Here is an 18,755-nt window from a genome sequence, read left to right as displayed (position 1 = left end):
TACCTTGAAGTCTGCATGCATCAATGGCAGGTTTCTCGCCTTTGACGACAGTTTACATCATTGACTTTCGATCAAAGGATTCCATGACGTGTTCGACATCAACCCATTCATTCGCATCTCATGGATTGTACTGGGTACTTTGAGAACCATTGACATCACTGGTGGTCTCTCTCGCACTTGTTAACAGTTTACATCACTAACTGGTAATCAAGTGGTTTCTACCATGTTCAACATCAACTCATTTATTCGCATGGATAGAATCGTACCAATTTGGGAAGCGGAAATGAAGACCCTGGATCTAGTTTCCACCATCCAAGCTGCGATGAGTTTTGTATTCATTATATAGTAGACTAATCATAAACAGATGGCTGCATCCATACTGTGTCTACATGAGTCTATGATTATGATATACTGCGAAATCATTCCTGTATCAAAGCAGTAGTTAGATTGTTAGTTAAAGTTTTCAATCTGAGTATGGGAATGCCTACCTCAGCGATGATATGATCTTATATATGTATTTTGTGTTGAATATTTGCAGGTTCTGACCGGGCTCTCCGCAAGATAATCCTTGAAATGATAAAGTACTTCACCCTTCCTAGATGATATAAAACCCTAATCTACTACAGGCTTCGCACTTTAGGGGGCAATCTGTTACACTAAAAAATGTCACCATGACTATGTGCAGTAAGTATGGCTCCATCAACTGTCATACTATCCTCCTTGGCAAGTCTCATACCTCTGCTCTTCATGTCAAATTCCAAGAAAGAGAGAAAAGTCATTTAAAGTCAATTATCTCTGGGTACGCAGTTTCTCTTAGCCTTACCTGCGTGTACGCAACCCAAGTTCACAATACCTGCGTACTTGTACGCTCTGTATGTAAAGGGGTGGGTGCGTACCCCTGTAAAGGTCAAAAGGCGCGAGTTTCACCTTAAAAAAGTTACTTGTGGTCAAATCTAGAGCATTCTAGAAGATGGTTTGACGTGTATTGAGCGCCTCCAAATGGTTCATGCACCCCAAAGAAAGAGGAACTTATCCCATGAAGAGGGGAGCTATCCCATTGAAATAGGGGCTTATCCCATTCATGGTGGACCTAATTAACTTCCTCCAAAGCACTATAAATACAGGCATTGGGCTAGAGGGAGGAGAGGTTGAAAGCTGAACATTCCTAAGGGTAGATGCTGCTGGAATTAGGACTTCCTTGTAGAAGCTTGTGAGGAGAGATTCCCATCCTTTCTTGTTTCATTTGGAAGTGGGTGAGCTGATCAAAGTAAAGGAGAACTCTTGCTGGACCCTGGGAGGGACCTGCACAACACCAAGGCTCAGGTTGTAATGGTTTCTTTTGTTTCCTATTAATACAAATAAGTCCATTCTTCTCAACAATTTGTTATTTATGAGTTGTTTCATATACTCCTTGGTCTGTATGTTAAATATGATTTATTTTATGAGATATTCAGGTGCTATTTAATCGTTTGATTGTTAGTGAATGCAGGTTTCGAAGAGAAGGAGGAGCTCATCCGGATCGACGAGGCTGGACTACTACAACAGCGTTGGACTACAGGTAGGATCTAAACACTTGATTACTTATATGGTAAATGCATATTTAGAGAAGGATTGTTCTTAATTGTCTTGTTTGTCACTAGAAAGCCTTAGCTTCTAGGGAGGTTGGTTTTGTCCGCAAAATCGACTCTTTCCGCATGACACTTGGGGGAATGAAGGAAGGCACATGTGTTGTCTATTCTATCTATGAGCAGCAGTGAGGGATTGTACTGAGAGTTGGATAGCTTGTGAGCTAAAGCTTTGTGTAATCCTGAGATATTTCCACTTGTATGATAATACAGATAGCGGGGTTTTAGCTGAGGATTTTCCTAGAGTATTCTTCTATGTTCATGTGTGATTGAATCTTCTTCTCTATTATATGTGTTCTATTTGATCTTGCTCAAAATCGATTAAGCTTCCGCAAGTTTGATAGTAGAAGTAGATTAAGTATTCTGTTTTAGTACATTGCATAATTAGTTTAATCTACAGTGAGAATTTCTACATGGTATTAGAGAAAAGGTGATCAAAGTAGAGAACAATATACAAAGAAGGGAGAAGTTCGAAGTTTGAATTTCCTGATTGTAGAAATCAAATTCTTATCACATCTCAAAGTTCACCAATGGCGTTCAATGGTTTGAGACTCGAGTATGCCCTAGATGGCAGCTCGAATTATATAGCCTCGAAGGATCGCATGGAAGCGGTATGAAAACGGTTTGAAGGACTTCATTGATCAAGAAGTCCCCAAGCCAGCAACAGCTAATGCTCAAGAATTGGCAGAATGGAAGAAATGTGTGGCTAGAGCGAGGAGGATTCTTCTGGAGGGAGTTTGAGACCATATTGTCTCGAGTCTCCATGGGAAGGAGACTCCGTTTTCAATGTGGAAGACATTGAAGGATCTATATTAGAACAACAACGATCAAAGGAAGCTGTCGCTGAAAGACAAGCTTCGGAAAATCAAGTGTGAAAAGGGCGACACGATTTCTACATATCTGAACAAGCTCACCACCTGCAGAGATGAGCTTGGAAGTGTAGGAATCATGACAACCGATGATGACATGGTGAGTCTTGCTCTCCTCGGTCTTCCTAAGAGCTAGCATAGCTACCAGGACTCAGTGAATGGAAGAGAGAAACTTCCAGATTGGGAATGATTGTGGTCGGATCTGATGCAGGAGGAGATCAGGAGGAGCACCAAAGATGGTTCTTCATCCAAGGAGGATGAAGAAAATCTAGCCTTAGCCAGTAAGGCAAGGAAAGGGAAGGAGAAGGATTCTCATTCCAAATCGAGTTCTTCCCATGGTGGGAAGAAGATTGACAAATCTAAAGTGAGATGCTTTAATTGTCATGAGGTGGGCCATTATGCAACTAATTGTCCATTGAAGAAGTCCAAGAAGGGATCCTCGGAAGGATCTGAAGGTGAGGCATTGGCCTCTCAGTTCGAATTGGATTTTACCCTCATCGCATGCATGGTTTCATCGATGATGGGTTGTGGTTGGTTTCTTGACAGTGGAGCCTCATTCCACATGACCGGCGATAAGAGTTTGTTCAGTACCTTAGAGGAGAAAGACCTCCAGATGCGCATAGAGATGGGTAATGATGAAAGTATAGTGTTTTGGGAGTAGGCATGGTTGCTCTTCAGAGGGAGCATGGGGCTCTCATTACCTTGACAGATGTGAAGTATGTGCCAGGACTGAAGAAGAACTTGGTATTGATAGCGATGTTGGAGGACAAAGGCTACAATGTTGTCTTCAGTAAGGGAAAGGTTTTCCTTAGACAAATCACCACGGGACAAGTGAAGCAGCTCGGTTCACAAGTCAAGAACCTGTATGCTCTTGAGGTTCAAGATGCATGCAAAACCTTGAGGAGCAAGGAAAATGTTGGAGACTTGGTGGTTAAGAGGGAGAGTACATTACCTCTCAACATGCAGCACCAGAAGAAGTCTCAGACAATTGTGGAGGAGCCACAATTGGTGAAGCAACTTTAAGAGGTTGTGGAGTAGCCACAACTGGAGAAGCCAAGAGGAGATCGAGTGGAGGCATCCACTCATGCAGAGACCTCCAATAGGGGGAAATTTCAAGCCAAGTGGGCAGAGGGATCACATGCAGCCATACCTCCAGGTGTGAGGTGGGGCAATGTGAAGTGATAGTCTCATGAAGGCTGAAATAGGGGCAGGATCCTTGAGGTACCCAACCTCTTTGATTAGACCTTGCTATGAGAGCCCCAATGAGGAGTAGCAGGACTGGCTGAGTGGGTAGAGATAGATGCAGATGGAGCTTCAGCATCAGAGGGTGTTTCTAGCCCAATAGGGAGGTCAGTTGGGAGATCAGTTACTTACTTCTCAGTAACTGAGTTGCAGTGCAGTAGTGGGCAGCACGATGCAACATGATGAGAGGAGGTGCAGTGTGGATGCAGTGTTGGGAGATAGGACCAATAGCAGCACAGATGCAGCAGGAGGAAGCAATGTGATTGATGCAGTCAGAAATCAAAGTGACAGAGGCTAGAGCAGTCAGATACTGAAGAGCACAGAGGTGCAGAGTTTTCAGTCGACAAAGGTAATAGCAGTCAGAGACTTTGATGACAGAGGCATCATTTGGATTCAGGTTGGATATTTTTTGTTTCTAGAGTTGTTAGAGCAACAACACTTGAGAGAAGTGTTGCATGCAGAACATTCCAAAGGTTCAGGATCGGGTTCGAGTTGAATGCCTTTCTTGTTGAGAGGGAGTGTTGAAAATAGCAACAAGAAATGCTAAAAATAGCATTGCTATAAATAGAATTTCAGGATATACTCCAACTCTGTTGGAAATAACAAAAAATAGAAATGCTAAAAATAGAATTGCTATAAATAGCATTTCAGGAAGATTCCAATTTTAATTAGTCATTGAATTAAAATTTGAATATAGTCTCACTAGCTATTTGAAAAATAATTAATTAATTCATCTTGAGTTAATTAGTTAGAGAAAATCAAACATGAAGTCTATGTGAAGACGATGAACCACACTGGCTGGTTCGAAATGCGTCGACAAAAGTTTTTCTATGTGATTTTCGCCGAAGATTCCTCAACGAATTGATATGGATCACAGAAGTCTCAATTGAATAAATAATTTTATTTCACCAACATCGAATTTTGAATGGCTAACACTGAACAATGATGCATCCATGATATTTATTCTCTTAGATTAATTGATTTCTCACCTTGTCCTAAGGATGAACCACATTAGTTGGTTCGAAATATGCTATTTATTCTCTATCTATTGATTTCTCACCTTGTCCTGAGGATGAACCACATTAGTTGGTTCCAAACGTCAACCCAATCCTTACGATGTGATTAATCCAGAAGACTATTCTCTAAATTGATGGATCACAAAAGTCTTAGATCTATCAAAATAGTTTTTATAAAGTTATTTGATCTATTGCAAGAAGTGTCTTAAGAGTGCATCCATTCACCATCAATCCAAAGTCTCATGGACATAAACATTGGAAAAAAAATATTATTAACTTAATAATTATTATTTATGTAAAATAGTTATATTCAATAAAAAAAACAACAATAATTCATTTATAAAACTTACGTAATTTATTAGCATGTTCTTCCTTTTCAGTCACAAGATGAGGTGGCTTTTGTAAAAGTTTCTTCTAGCTTCTTAAAAAGTTTAGTCATTTTCCTAAAGAACATGTATGGATCCTAACAAATTAGCTATATAAATAGTTATAAAAATAAAACCTACTTCATTTAATTTAAAAACAAATTCCCTAAGAACATATTTGGCATCATACCTTATTCTTTGTTCATAGGTTGGCTTTTTGGGTAAGGATTCTAGGTTTTCTAGGGCTCGAGAGGTAACTAGATCAGCTACTAACTTGTGTGAGATCATCTTGCTTGTCTTCAACATTTGCCCGAAAAGGTCTAGTCTAATTAATGTAGTGTACAGTCAAATTAATATAAATTATTAATGAAATCTTTGCTTACTACGTAGTACTTGTTTATATACTATTATGGAATTGTGATAAAGCCAAAACAAACTCACATATTACTATTAGAAGTGTATCTAAACATTCTTTAAGAAGTATAACACACTAACGGAACTAGAGTGTATTGTGTATCATTGTATTGTCTAAACATTCTTATTGAAGGAACTACGCTGTATTGTGTAAACATTCTTTAAGCAGTGTAACACACTTAAGGAACTAGGTTGTATTTAGGTTGAGCTAGTCTCAATGTTGGATGGGAGAAAGATCTACCCACAAGTAAGATGCTATTAGGAGGATTGTTAATTCTTCAAAGATGGTTTCCATCCTCAACCGCTCCCCATAAAATTTGAAACTATGACCTAATAAAGAATAACCTCACACAACCCAATTCATCTACCCTAATAAATCACCATTAAAATTTTGAATAATCTTTACCAGCACTTCACAAAAACAAAAACAAAAAGATTGGCAATTTGGGACTACCAAGGCAGATCCTAGAGCGGTGAAAAGCAAAACATTGAGCATTGGACATTTTCTAGGTGCGTCGTCTATAGAGGCAAAGGAATTGTCTGGACACTTAAAAGGAATTCAGGCAAATAAATTTCAAGAAATTTTGCTATAACAATGTTTAAATCGTGTCATTGTTATAATCATGTTTTTGATAGTGAAAATGAATTCAGCACTATCAAAAAAAATTTAGGCATTCAAAATCTTAAAATTTAATAGCTATAATCCAAATTTACAAAAATCCTTGCCAGATTTTATCAAAATAAGTCCAGAATTTCATTAATTTTCATGGTAAAAAAGCAGTCTGGTCTACGACTTTTCTAGCATGTGTTTGGTTCAAGATACGAAGTGCAAGTTAATTCAATGTCCATTAGACTTAACACAATAAACCTATCAATTAACAGCAGGCCTGGAATTTGACGTCCCACAGGATGTATTTTTTATTTTAGAACGTATTTGACAGCACGGAGAAAATTTTCCACGTCAGGTTAGACGCGTGGTATACCTTCCCAACCCGTCGTTTTGACGTTTAATTTCATTAAAAAAACGTAAAAATCTATAATACCTGTAATACCTATCTCTTGAAGTCTGTGACTATTGTACTAGGTTGAGTCATACGGACCTATGGCTTAATTAATCCCTTGTGTGCATACCAGCCTAGAGTATACGATGCGTTCTCCAAATTAATTGTTTTTTCTTTTTGCCATTCAGCCTTTATCCTCGATTCAGCCACATTTACTGAAATTAAGTGCTTTAGGTTTCATTACCGTAAAATTCTGTAGTTCTTGTCAAGTCAAGCATATGTTGTGAGAAATTCCTTTAATTTCGTTGTGCGTGAGACTCTGAGAGTTAATCTTATCTGGATTCTGGAGTGTTCTCAAATTCGAAAAAGCTATGAATTTTTCATTAATTTCATTGCTTGGTTTGCATTTGGGTTGCAACTTGCGGGCCGCGGCCATACCGGTATATCTCTTCCCGTAGATGGTATTTTTATGTTTGTTTTTGAACTTGCCCACACTATACTATACTGGTCTGTGGATGCTCCTTATTGTGTTGTTACTATTTTAGATGAGCTGTTTCGATATAGTTACTGTTTGGACGCGACCCAGAATCTGCTACCGGTCACTATCTGCAGGTATGTCAATTACTCACTGGCTTTTTTTTATCAGTAGTGGTATGTTCGAATGTCACAGCGGCGCCATGGATGTCGTCTATGCGCTCAAGAGGCAGGGCAGCTTGGGCAGGCCGCAAAACCCTCTATGGCTTTGGTGGTTAAAATTGAACTCATTTGTTTTGTTTCTAGGGTTTAAATCCTGGTTTAATTTTGGGGTAGATATTTATTTTGCCTGTCAAATTTTGGGATAAAGGTGTGTTGTTTGCACTGAATTAATGCAATGAATAGATTGCATTAATCCTTATCTATTTTCTTGCTCCGTTTTTAGCATGAGTCGATTTCTTACCAGAGCAATGGTTGGATTGAATACGTGTTGTTTGTTGGCATTATGATTCAAGTGTTGTCCTTGATGGCAACTCACTCAGAGGATGGTACAGGTGCTCAGAGGTTGGTACAGGTGATGGCAACTTAATCAGAAGACAGATCTCAGTACAGCATACCAAGGAAGCTCATACACGCCGTTTCGTTAAGCCCAAGTCGCGTGTACACGCAAGTTCGATTCATAAAAAGCGCGTGTATGTGGAAAGGTTCCTTTGGTCCATGGTGGTTAGTCCTTGGAAGTTGTGCCTATGATTTCGGACCATTGTGTCTCGACGGGCGTGTCGATCCCTAGTTTTGAAGTTGATGGTATTGTGTTACTATGGTTTTGGCTCTTGGTATTGAGCTAGGCCTAAGGCTATATAAGGAGAAGATCACTAGGCAAAGAGTAAGTGTGTGTGGGTGTCTGACGCAGTGAGAGGATCTGGTATTGCTGGTTATCTGTTCGGGACGCTTGGCAAGGGTCGGATCTGACAGCAAAGGCAGAAGTAATCATTTCTAGATCTGCACGCGGGTTGCCTTTGGAGAAAGCGCGTATACACGCGGTTTTGGTACAGTGAAGTAGCGTATGCATGATAAGGGTTGATATTTCAGGTTGTTGCTGATTCTGGTGGTTGTTGCAGAGTTCTAGATTCTGGTTTGGGTTCTGTGTTCTTGATGACAGGGTTTCAGTGATTCGGTATTGGGTTGTTTAATGAATTATGATGCAAGTATAAGTTGATGATTGTATTGCGGTAATGTTTGCTTTGTACTCTTGGATCCAGTCTGAAAAATTGATGAAACGTGGTCCCTGAAGGTTGTAGGGTCAGCACCTACGTACTAGTAAATGGATCAGCTAGTACAAGAGCTGAGGGGGTTGTAGCTCCCTTCCAAAAGTAGTTGGAAAACGAGAGAGAGGGTTGTAGCCCTCTGCAGGTTGTAGCCTGCATACTGGTAAAGGACTGCACCAGTATATTGTAAAAGAAGTTTCTCATTAAAGAAGAAAGAGACGAATTGCAGCAGGTGGTTTTCACCCACATTGGGTTTCCACCTTATATCATGGTGTTCATGTGTGTGGCTCTTGTGTGATGTTCTGTTCTGTTATACTGCACCTGTTTACTGCTAAATTGCTTAATAATGTTCTGATGCATTTACTGAAGATAAGATTAACTGAATCATAAGATATCTGCATATACGCTAGTTGCTTTAGACACAGTCGCGTGTACACGCGGGTTCACTTAACTGAAGTCGCGTATATGTTTCTGAGTATGAAATTGAAAAGGTTTTATTGATCTGATAATACTGATTCACCCCCCCTCTCAGTATTATTTCCAACAATTGGTATCAGAGCAGGTCCTTCAGAGGAAGCTTGATCGCTTGAAGGAAAAGATCCATCAAAATGGCTAATCCAGAAAGAGAGGCACACATCAGGCCACCAGTTTTTGACGGGAACAATTTTACTCACTGGAAGATAAGAACCACTGCATATCTACAGTCTCTTGGAGCAGAAGTTTGGGGACTCATAGAAGGAGGATACAAATTCCCATCAGCAACTCCTACAGATCCAGCAGAGAAAAAGCAATATGAGCTCAATGCCAAAGTAGTTAATGTCCTATTGAGTACTTTGACTCAATCAGAATTTATGAAGATCATGCATCTCAAATCAGCTAAGGAAATATGGGACAAAATCGTTACAAGCTACGAAGGAGATGATCAGGTAAAAATAGCGAAGCTTCAAACTCTCAGAATCCGGTATGAAACTCTTAAGATGCGAAGTAATGAAAGTGTAGCTAATTATTTCCTGCGTATGGATGAGATTGTGAATTGTATGAGGGATCTGGGTGAAGAATTTGAGGAAGTTGTCTTAGTTCAAAAGGTTTTGAGATCTCTGTCTACTAAATTTGATTCTAAAGTATCTGCCATAGAAGAAAAGGAGAATGTGCGAAAAATTACCATGTCACAGCTTCACGGGATCTTAACTGCTTTTGAAATGCGACTAGAGGTACCACCAGAGGCCGCATTCGAAGTGTCAGAGGAAGAAGATGAGGTAAATTTTGTCAAGAATCTTGAACGGGGAACTGGACGGTTCAAAGATAAGCTGCCTTTCAAATGTTTTCTATGTGGTAGAGTTGGTCACTATGCTGCTAGATGTCCTCATAACAAAGAAAGGATATATGAAGAAGATGGTAGAAGCTATTATTCCCATATTAAAAGTTCATTTAATGATAGTGAAGATATTAGAAGTCTCATGGCGCACAAGAAGAAGAATGCTTCATCCAATGATAGCGAGGATATTAAAAGTCTCATGGCACATGAAGAGAAGAATGCAGAAACTGAAGAAGCTGCCAAATTAAAAGAACTATTGGAAACAGAAACCAGGGTAAGGGAGAAATTGCAGGATATAGCAAAAGATCAGAGCACAACTATTCAGAGACTTGAATCAAAGATCCTCTCTCTAAAGGAAGATCTTGAAGATCAAGAACATGAAGTGATCAAACTAAAGCGACAAGTAGAAGAAGGGAGAAAAGTTGAAGAAGACCTAAGGAAGCAGTATCTGAAAAAGGAAGAACAACATCAAGTTGAGGTAAATATCTTGAAAGGTAAACTAGAAGAAAAGGATAAGCTTTTACGATTTCAAGATAGTTCTAAAGTCTTGGATGATATTCTTAATAGTCAAAGATCTCCTGCTATCAAGACTGGTCTTGGTTTTCATGAATATGTTGAAGGTGAATCTAGTTCACAAGGTGAGACAAGAAACTCTAATGAGAAATCTGAAATGCTCAAGGAACAACCAAGAAAAGAAATTCCTCAAGGAAGATCCTTTACTCCTAACTATGGACGTGATAGACGATTATTTCCTCCACTGAATAAAGTTGAATGTTATGTATGTCATAATCTTGGACATGTTGCAGCCAGATGCAGAAGTAGAATGGTTCAAGAAAGATCATCTCATCCCAGGTATTTCAGAGGGTATTGCTTTGCCTGTAATGCATATGGACACAAAGCAATTGATTGTGATAGAAGGAACATGAAAAATATAAGGTGTTATACATGCAACAACTATGGGCATAAAGCAAGGGAATGCAGAAGCAGATTTCAAAATTCAAGACAAGGGGACCATACATCATCACAGTTGCAGGAATTGAAAAAGACAGAGACAGAAAGGTGTGGGACAACTCAGTCAGCTGACATAACAGACACAGGGGAATCTGAAAGTGATGAGATTCAGTATTCCATCCTACATACGCTGAGATAATGAAGACAAGTCGCGTATATACGCGAGTTACATGCTGCAAAGTCGCGTATATGGAGAAAGGGCAGCAGAACAGATGGTTATATGGAGAAAGGGCAGCAGAACAGACCCAGGTTCAGTCATGGTTGGCTCAGGCTCAGGGGGAACAGAACAGACTCAGGAAATGGTTCAGACATGGTTGGCTCACACTCAGGGGGAGAATATTCTTCAAATAATGCATTGTTGGCATTATGGTTAGAAGTTGTTGATAAAGTCAATGAAGATAAATGATACATCTTACTGTTTAGGAATGGTATTGCAGGCTGATGCTTATATCATGATGCTGTTGGTGGCTCTCATAAGTCTTGGTCTAGATATTTCGTCTCTATGTCATGTATCTCTTGTGATATCTCTTTTATGGTATCAAGGTCATGTAACGGCCTTTGTTGGTTTCCCCACTATGCCTGGGATGAATGCTGTAATATAATTGGTTGTTTCTGTTATGTCCCCTCTTGGTAGGGAGTATGGATGTATGTATTGAGTCTTTTGGTGATAGGAAGGTCCCTTATGGTGTATAAGGCTTGGTTCTTGTTGAAGAACATCTTTTGCAGATCTGGCCTTCGGTCAGGGGGAGCACAAGTCAGCACAGCCAAACAGAGAGCACAGCCCTTTGCCCTTGATGTCAAAGGGGGAGAGTGACTTGGTGTGATGGTTGCCATCAAGTCCAAAGGGGGAGATTGTTGGCATTATGATTCAAGTGTTGTCCTTGATGGCAACTCACTCAGAGGATGGTACAGGTGCTCAGAGGTTGGTACAGGTGATGGCAACTTAATCAGAAGACAGATCTCAGTACAGCATACCAAGGAAGCTCATACACGCCGTTTCGTTAAGCCCAAGTCGCGTGTACACGCAAGTTCGATTCATAAAAAGCGCGTGTATGTGGAAAGGTTCCTTTGGTCCATGGTGGTTAGTCCTTGGAAGTTGTGCCTATGATTTCGGACCATTGTGTCTCGACGGGCGTGTCGATCCCTAGTTTTGAAGTTGATGGTATTGTGTTACTATGGTTTTGGCTCTTGGTATTGAGCTAGGCCTAAGGCTATATAAGGAGAAGATCACTAGGCAAAGAGTAAGTGTGTGTGGGTGTCTGACGCAGTGAGAGGATCTGGTATTGCTGGTTATCTGTTCGGGACGCTTGGCAAGGGTCGGATCTGACAGCAAAGGCAGAAGTAATCATTTCTAGATCTGCACGCGGGTTGCCTTTGGAGAAAGCGCGTATACACGCGGTTTTGGTACAGTGAAGTAGCGTATGCATGATAAGGGTTGATATTTCAGGTTGTTGCTGATTCTGGTGGTTGTTGCAGAGTTCTAGATTCTGGTTTGGGTTCTGTGTTCTTGATGACAGGGTTTCAGTGATTCGGTATTGGGTTGTTTAATGAATTATGATGCAAGTATAAGTTGATGATTGTATTGCGGTAATGTTTGCTTTGTACTCTTGGATCCAGTCTGAAAAATTGATGAAACGTGGTCCCTGAAGGTTGTAGGGTCAGCACCTACGTACTAGTAAATGGATCAGCTAGTACAAGAGCTGAGGGGGTTGTAGCTCCCTTCCAAAAGTAGTTGGAAAACGAGAGAGAGGGTTGTAGCCCTCTGCAGGTTGTAGCCTGCATACTGGTAAAGGACTGCACCAGTATATTGTAAAAGAAGTTTCTCATTAAAGAAGAAAGAGACGAATTGCAGCAGGTGGTTTTCACCCACATTGGGTTTCCACCTTATATCATGGTGTTCATGTGTGTGGCTCTTGTGTGATGTTCTGTTCTGTTATACTGCACCTGTTTACTGCTAAATTGCTTAATAATGTTCTGATGCATTTACTGAAGATAAGATTAACTGAATCATAAGATATCTGCATATACGCTAGTTGCTTTAGACACAGTCGCGTGTACACGCGGGTTCACTTAACTGAAGTCGCGTATATGTTTCTGAGTATGAAATTGAAAAGGTTTTATTGATCTGATAATACTGATTCACCCCCCCTCTCAGTATTATTTCCAACAATTGGTATCAGAGCAGGTCCTTCAGAGGAAGCTTGATCGCTTGAAGGAAAAGATCCATCAAAATGGCTAATCCAGAAAGAGAGGCACACATCAGGCCACCAGTTTTTGACGGGAACAATTTTACTCACTGGAAGATAAGAACCACTGCATATCTACAGTCTCTTGGAGCAGAAGTTTGGGGACTCATAGAAGGAGGATACAAATTCCCATCAGCAACTCCTACAGATCCAGCAGAGAAAAAGCAATATGAGCTCAATGCCAAAGTAGTTAATGTCCTATTGAGTACTTTGACTCAATCAGAATTTATGAAGATCATGCATCTCAAATCAGCTAAGGAAATATGGGACAAAATCGTTACAAGCTACGAAGGAGATGATCAGGTAAAAATAGCGAAGCTTCAAACTCTCAGAATCCGGTATGAAACTCTTAAGATGCGAAGTAATGAAAGCGTAGCTAATTATTTCCTGCGTATGGATGAGATTGTGAATTGTATGAGGGATCTGGGTGAAGAATTTGAGGAAGTTGTCTTAGTTCAAAAGGTTTTGAGATCTCTGTCTACTAAATTTGATTCTAAAGTATCTGCCATAGAAGAAAAGGAGAATGTGCGAAAAATTACCATGTCACAGCTTCACGGGATCTTAACTGCTTTTGAAATGCGACTAGAGGTACCACCAGAGGCCGCATTCGAAGTGTCAGAGGAAGAAGATGAGGTAAATTTTGTCAAGAATCTTGAACGGGGAACTGGACGGTTCAAAGATAAGCTGCCTTTCAAATGTTTTCTATGTGGTAGAGTTGGTCACTATGCTGCTAGATGTCCTCATAACAAAGAAAGGATATATGAAGAAGATGGTAGAAGCTATTATTCCCATATTAAAAGTTCATTTAATGATAGTGAAGATATTAGAAGTCTCATGGCGCACAAGAAGAAGAATGCTTCATCCAATGATAGCGAGGATATTAAAAGTCTCATGGCACATGAAGAGAAGAATGCAGAAACTGAAGAAGCTGCCAAATTAAAAGAACTATTGGAAACAGAAACCAGGGTAAGGGAGAAATTGCAGGATATAGCAAAAGATCAGAGCACAACTATTCAGAGACTTGAATCAAAGATCCTCTCTCTAAAGGAAGATCTTGAAGATCAAGAACATGAAGTGATCAAACTAAAGCGACAAGTAGAAGAAGGGAGAAAAGTTGAAGAAGACCTAAGGAAGCAGTATCTGAAAAAGGAAGAACAACATCAAGTTGAGGTAAATATCTTGAAAGGTAAACTAGAAGAAAAGGATAAGCTTTTACGATTTCAAGATAGTTCTAAAGTCTTGGATGATATTCTTAATAGTCAAAGATCTCCTGCTATCAAGACTGGTCTTGGTTTTCATGAATATGTTGAAGGTGAATCTAGTTCACAAGGTGAGACAAGAAACTCTAATGAGAAATCTGAAATGCTCAAGGAACAACCAAGAAAAGAAATTCCTCAAGGAAGATCCTTTACTCCTAACTATGGACGTGATAGACGATTATTTCCTCCACTGAATAAAGTTGAATGTTATGTATGTCATAATCTTGGACATGTTGCAGCCAGATGCAGAAGTAGAATGGTTCAAGAAAGATCATCTCATCCCAGGTATTTCAGAGGGTATTGCTTTGCCTGTAATGCATATGGACACAAAGCAATTGATTGTGATAGAAGGAACATGAAAAATATAAGGTGTTATACATGCAACAACTATGGGCATAAAGCAAGGGAATGCAGAAGCAGATTTCAAAATTCAAGACAAGGGGACCATACATCATCACAGTTGCAGGAATTGAAAAAGACAGAGACAGAAAGGTGTGGGACAACTCAGTCAGCTGACATAACAGACACAGGGGAATCTGAAAGTGATGAGATTCAGTATTCCATCCTACATACGCTGAGATAATGAAGACAAGTCGCGTATATACGCGAGTTACATGCTGCAAAGTCGCGTATATGGAGAAAGGGCAGCAGAACAGATGGTTATATGGAGAAAGGGCAGCAGAACAGACCCAGGTTCAGTCATGGTTGGCTCAGGCTCAGGGGGAACAGAACAGACTCAGGAAATGGTTCAGACATGGTTGGCTCACACTCAGGGGGAGAATATTCTTCAAATAATGCATTGTTGGCATTATGGTTAGAAGTTGTTGATAAAGTCAATGAAGATAAATGATACATCTTACTGTTTAGGAATGGTATTGCAGGCTGATGCTTATATCATGATGCTGTTGGTGGCTCTCATAAGTCTTGGTCTAGATATTTCGTCTCTATGTCATGTATCTCTTGTGATATCTCTTTTATGGTATCAAGGTCATGTAACGGCCTTTGTTGGTTTCCCCACTATGCCTGGGATGAATGCTGTAATATAATTGGTTGTTTCTGTTATGTCCCCTCTTGGTAGGGAGTATGGATGTATGTATTGAGTCTTTTGGTGATAGGAAGGTCCCTTATGGTGTATAAGGCTTGGTTCTTGTTGAAGAACATCTTTTGCAGATCTGGCCTTCGGTCAGGGGGAGCACAAGTCAGCACAGCCAAACAGAGAGCACAGCCCTTTGCCCTTGATGTCAAAGGGGGAGAGTGACTTGGTGTGATGGTTGCCATCAAGTCCAAAGGGGGAGATTGTTGGCATTATGATTCAAGTGTTGTCCTTGATGGCAACTCACTCAGAGGATGGTACAGGTGCTCAGAGGTTGGTACAGGTGATGGCAACTTAATCAGAAGACAGATCTCAGTACAGCATACCAAGGAAGCTCATACACGCCGTTTCGTTAAGCCCAAGTCGCGTGTACACGCAAGTTCGATTCATAAAAAGCGCGTGTATGTGGAAAGGTTCCTTTGGTCCATGGTGGTTAGTCCTTGGAAGTTGTGCCTATGATTTCGGACCATTGTGTCTCGACGGGCGTGTCGATCCCTAGTTTTGAAGTTGATGGTATTGTGTTACTATGGTTTTGGCTCTTGGTATTGAGCTAGGCCTAAGGCTATATAAGGAGAAGATCACTAGGCAAAGAGTAAGTGTGTGTGGGTGTCTGACGCAGTGAGAGGATCTGGTATTGCTGGTTATCTGTTCGGGACGCTTGGCAAGGGTCGGATCTGACAGCAAAGGCAGAAGTAATCATTTCTAGATCTGCACGCGGGTTGCCTTTGGAGAAAGCGCGTATACACGCGGTTTTGGTACAGTGAAGTAGCGTATGCATGATAAGGGTTGATATTTCAGGTTGTTGCTGATTCTGGTGGTTGTTGCAGAGTTCTAGATTCTGGTTTGGGTTCTGTGTTCTTGATGACAGGGTTTCAGTGATTCGGTATTGGGTTGTTTAATGAATTATGATGCAAGTATAAGTTGATGATTGTATTGCGGTAATGTTTGCTTTGTACTCTTGGATCCAGTCTGAAAAATTGATGAAACGTGGTCCCTGAAGGTTGTAGGGTCAGCACCTACGTACTAGTAAATGGATCAGCTAGTACAAGAGCTGAGGGGGTTGTAGCTCCCTTCCAAAAGTAGTTGGAAAACGAGAGAGAGGGTTGTAGCCCTCTGCAGGTTGTAGCCTGCATACTGGTAAAGGACTGCACCAGTATATTGTAAAAGAAGTTTCTCATTAAAGAAGAAAGAGACGAATTGCAGCAGGTGGTTTTCACCCACATTGGGTTTCCACCTTATATCATGGTGTTCATGTGTGTGGCTCTTGTGTGATGTTCTGTTCTGTTATACTGCACCTGTTTACTGCTAAATTGCTTAATAATGTTCTGATGCATTTACTGAAGATAAGATTAACTGAATCATAAGATATCTGCATATACGCTAGTTGCTTTAGACACAGTCGCGTGTACACGCGGGTTCACTTAACTGAAGTCGCGTATATGTTTCTGAGTATGAAATTGAAAAGGTTTTATTGATCTGATAATACTGATTCACCCCCCCTCTCAGTATTATTTCCAACACTGTTTTGTCTGTCTTTTCGCTCACAATATGAATTGTGAACAAATCGCTGAATGGCCAACCCATTGTCTCTGTAATAAATATGTTGAGAAAATTACTAAATGTTATATATATATATATATATATATATATATATATATATATGAAATAGTTGTGTATTAATCGTCGTTCTTTGTGTCTGATGGCAATGAAAATCCAATTTCTGTAAGTTGACCAGATCAGCCTTTGTCATATTAAAGATTTTTTATCGTGCCTCGTGGTCTTTTCTTGAAGGCGTTTTTACTTAAAGAGAATTCTTTTAGAATGTTCTGTAAGTTTGGCGTTTACCAAATAATTAGTTCCTTTGTCATATTAAAGATTTTTTTATCGTGCCTCGTGGTCTTTTCTTGAAGGCGTTTTTACTTAAAGAGAATTCTTTTAGAATGTTCTGTAAGTTTGGCATTTACCAAATAATTAGTTGAAACGTTGTCTAAGCAATAGACAACAACCCCAGCGAGTAGTCAGACATGCCTTGGCCAGAGCTTTTCTTCTGTAATTGTGGTAGGCGTTGAATTACAAGTCTACTTGTGATTGACGTTGAATTATGCAGGTCTAATGTTCATGGTCTGCACATTTTAGGTTGTTAGTGACATATTGGTTGTCTTTTTTCATTGAAATTATAGTGGCGAGATTTGATTACGAAGACGTATTTAAATACAATTGTTATGAAAAAAATTCCACAACGCGAAAAAATCCAGTACGGATCCATTCAGAAGTATACACATCATAGGTTTGAAAATGTATTTAGAAGAATTTCAGTATCACGAACATGCAAATTGCAATGAACCATGAAAAATATTCCTTCTTCAAAGAATTTGCAACGTGGTTTATATTCATAGATTTCTCCCCTTTTTGAATCTTTTTGAGGTTTTTGGGCTGTTTCGCCCTTGTAGGTTGAAGATAGTAAAAAATAGGTTGACTGTGTTACGGCGCTCACATGCATCCAGATATTGAGTAATTTCTATGCCATTGTTTTTCTTCGTCACTTGAAGGTTGTTATGGTCTGGTGTCTGGAGGGAATTTGCACTGTTCATAATTAATTAATCCTTTCTATATCACACAACAGTGCTCGTAGTTTAGATTTCGTCGGGGGGTATTTTGGTGGACTTGCAAGGGCTGTTTTTTCCTTTGTTGTTGTGATGGTGTATAGTATTTAACAAGTATGATCTATCTGCACTGAAAACTCTGGTAATTTTCTCCATTTCTGGGCTGCTGCACTCAACCTGTTTTCTCTATAATTTCCGGCTAACTATTCCGGTTCTTTCCCCCATATCTTATTTCTGAGGCAGTATGCGACTATTTACTTTCACATTAAATTGATAGTGCTGGAGTCTTTGTTTGGTTTGTTGCATATTTGGGATGCAAATTTTAGCAGGCTGAAGTTCATTTTGAGATATATTTATGTTATGCTTATTTATTCTACAATGTTGTCCATTGTTATATTCATTTTTTATTTAATGAATTTTAGTTTTTATATATATATTTTATACAGGTGGTCACAAACCTACTAATGTCTCAAAAGAGAAAGATACAAGTTACAATTGGGGAAATGTATGGATGGACAAAAGGGAAAACTTCTGAGACTCAACAGAATTCAGAAACACTTGAAGAAACCCATAATGCTCATGTGGAACAACAATTACATGAAATTTTTGGAAGTTCTTCTGAACATGATGTAGATGAAGAAACAAATGAAGTTGAAGAAGAGGTTGGTGATAATTCAGAAATGAAAGTTCAAACAAAAAGACAATTTCGCATGGAATGGTTAAATAAGTTTGTTTGGTTGAATTATGTGAGGTTTGATGATAAAATAACTATGAAGTGTAACTATTGTGAGAAGTATAGGATGAATGGACCATGAGGTTTAGGGAATGGTTGCACCACATTACAACATGATGCTCTTGTTACTCATGAAAAATCACGGGCGCATAAAGATGTTAAGGAAAGATGGATTAATGCATTAGAGGGAAAGATGAAACCAATTCCAGATCATATTAGACAGA

This window comes from Pinus tabuliformis, chromosome J (assembly GCF_031772625.1).
Source record: "Pinus tabuliformis cultivar Carrire ecotype Pingquan chromosome J, CPIR1, whole genome shotgun sequence".
Lineage (NCBI taxonomy): Eukaryota > Viridiplantae > Streptophyta > Pinopsida > Pinales > Pinaceae > Pinus > Pinus tabuliformis.
Note: the sequence above shows the minus strand (reverse complement) of the source record.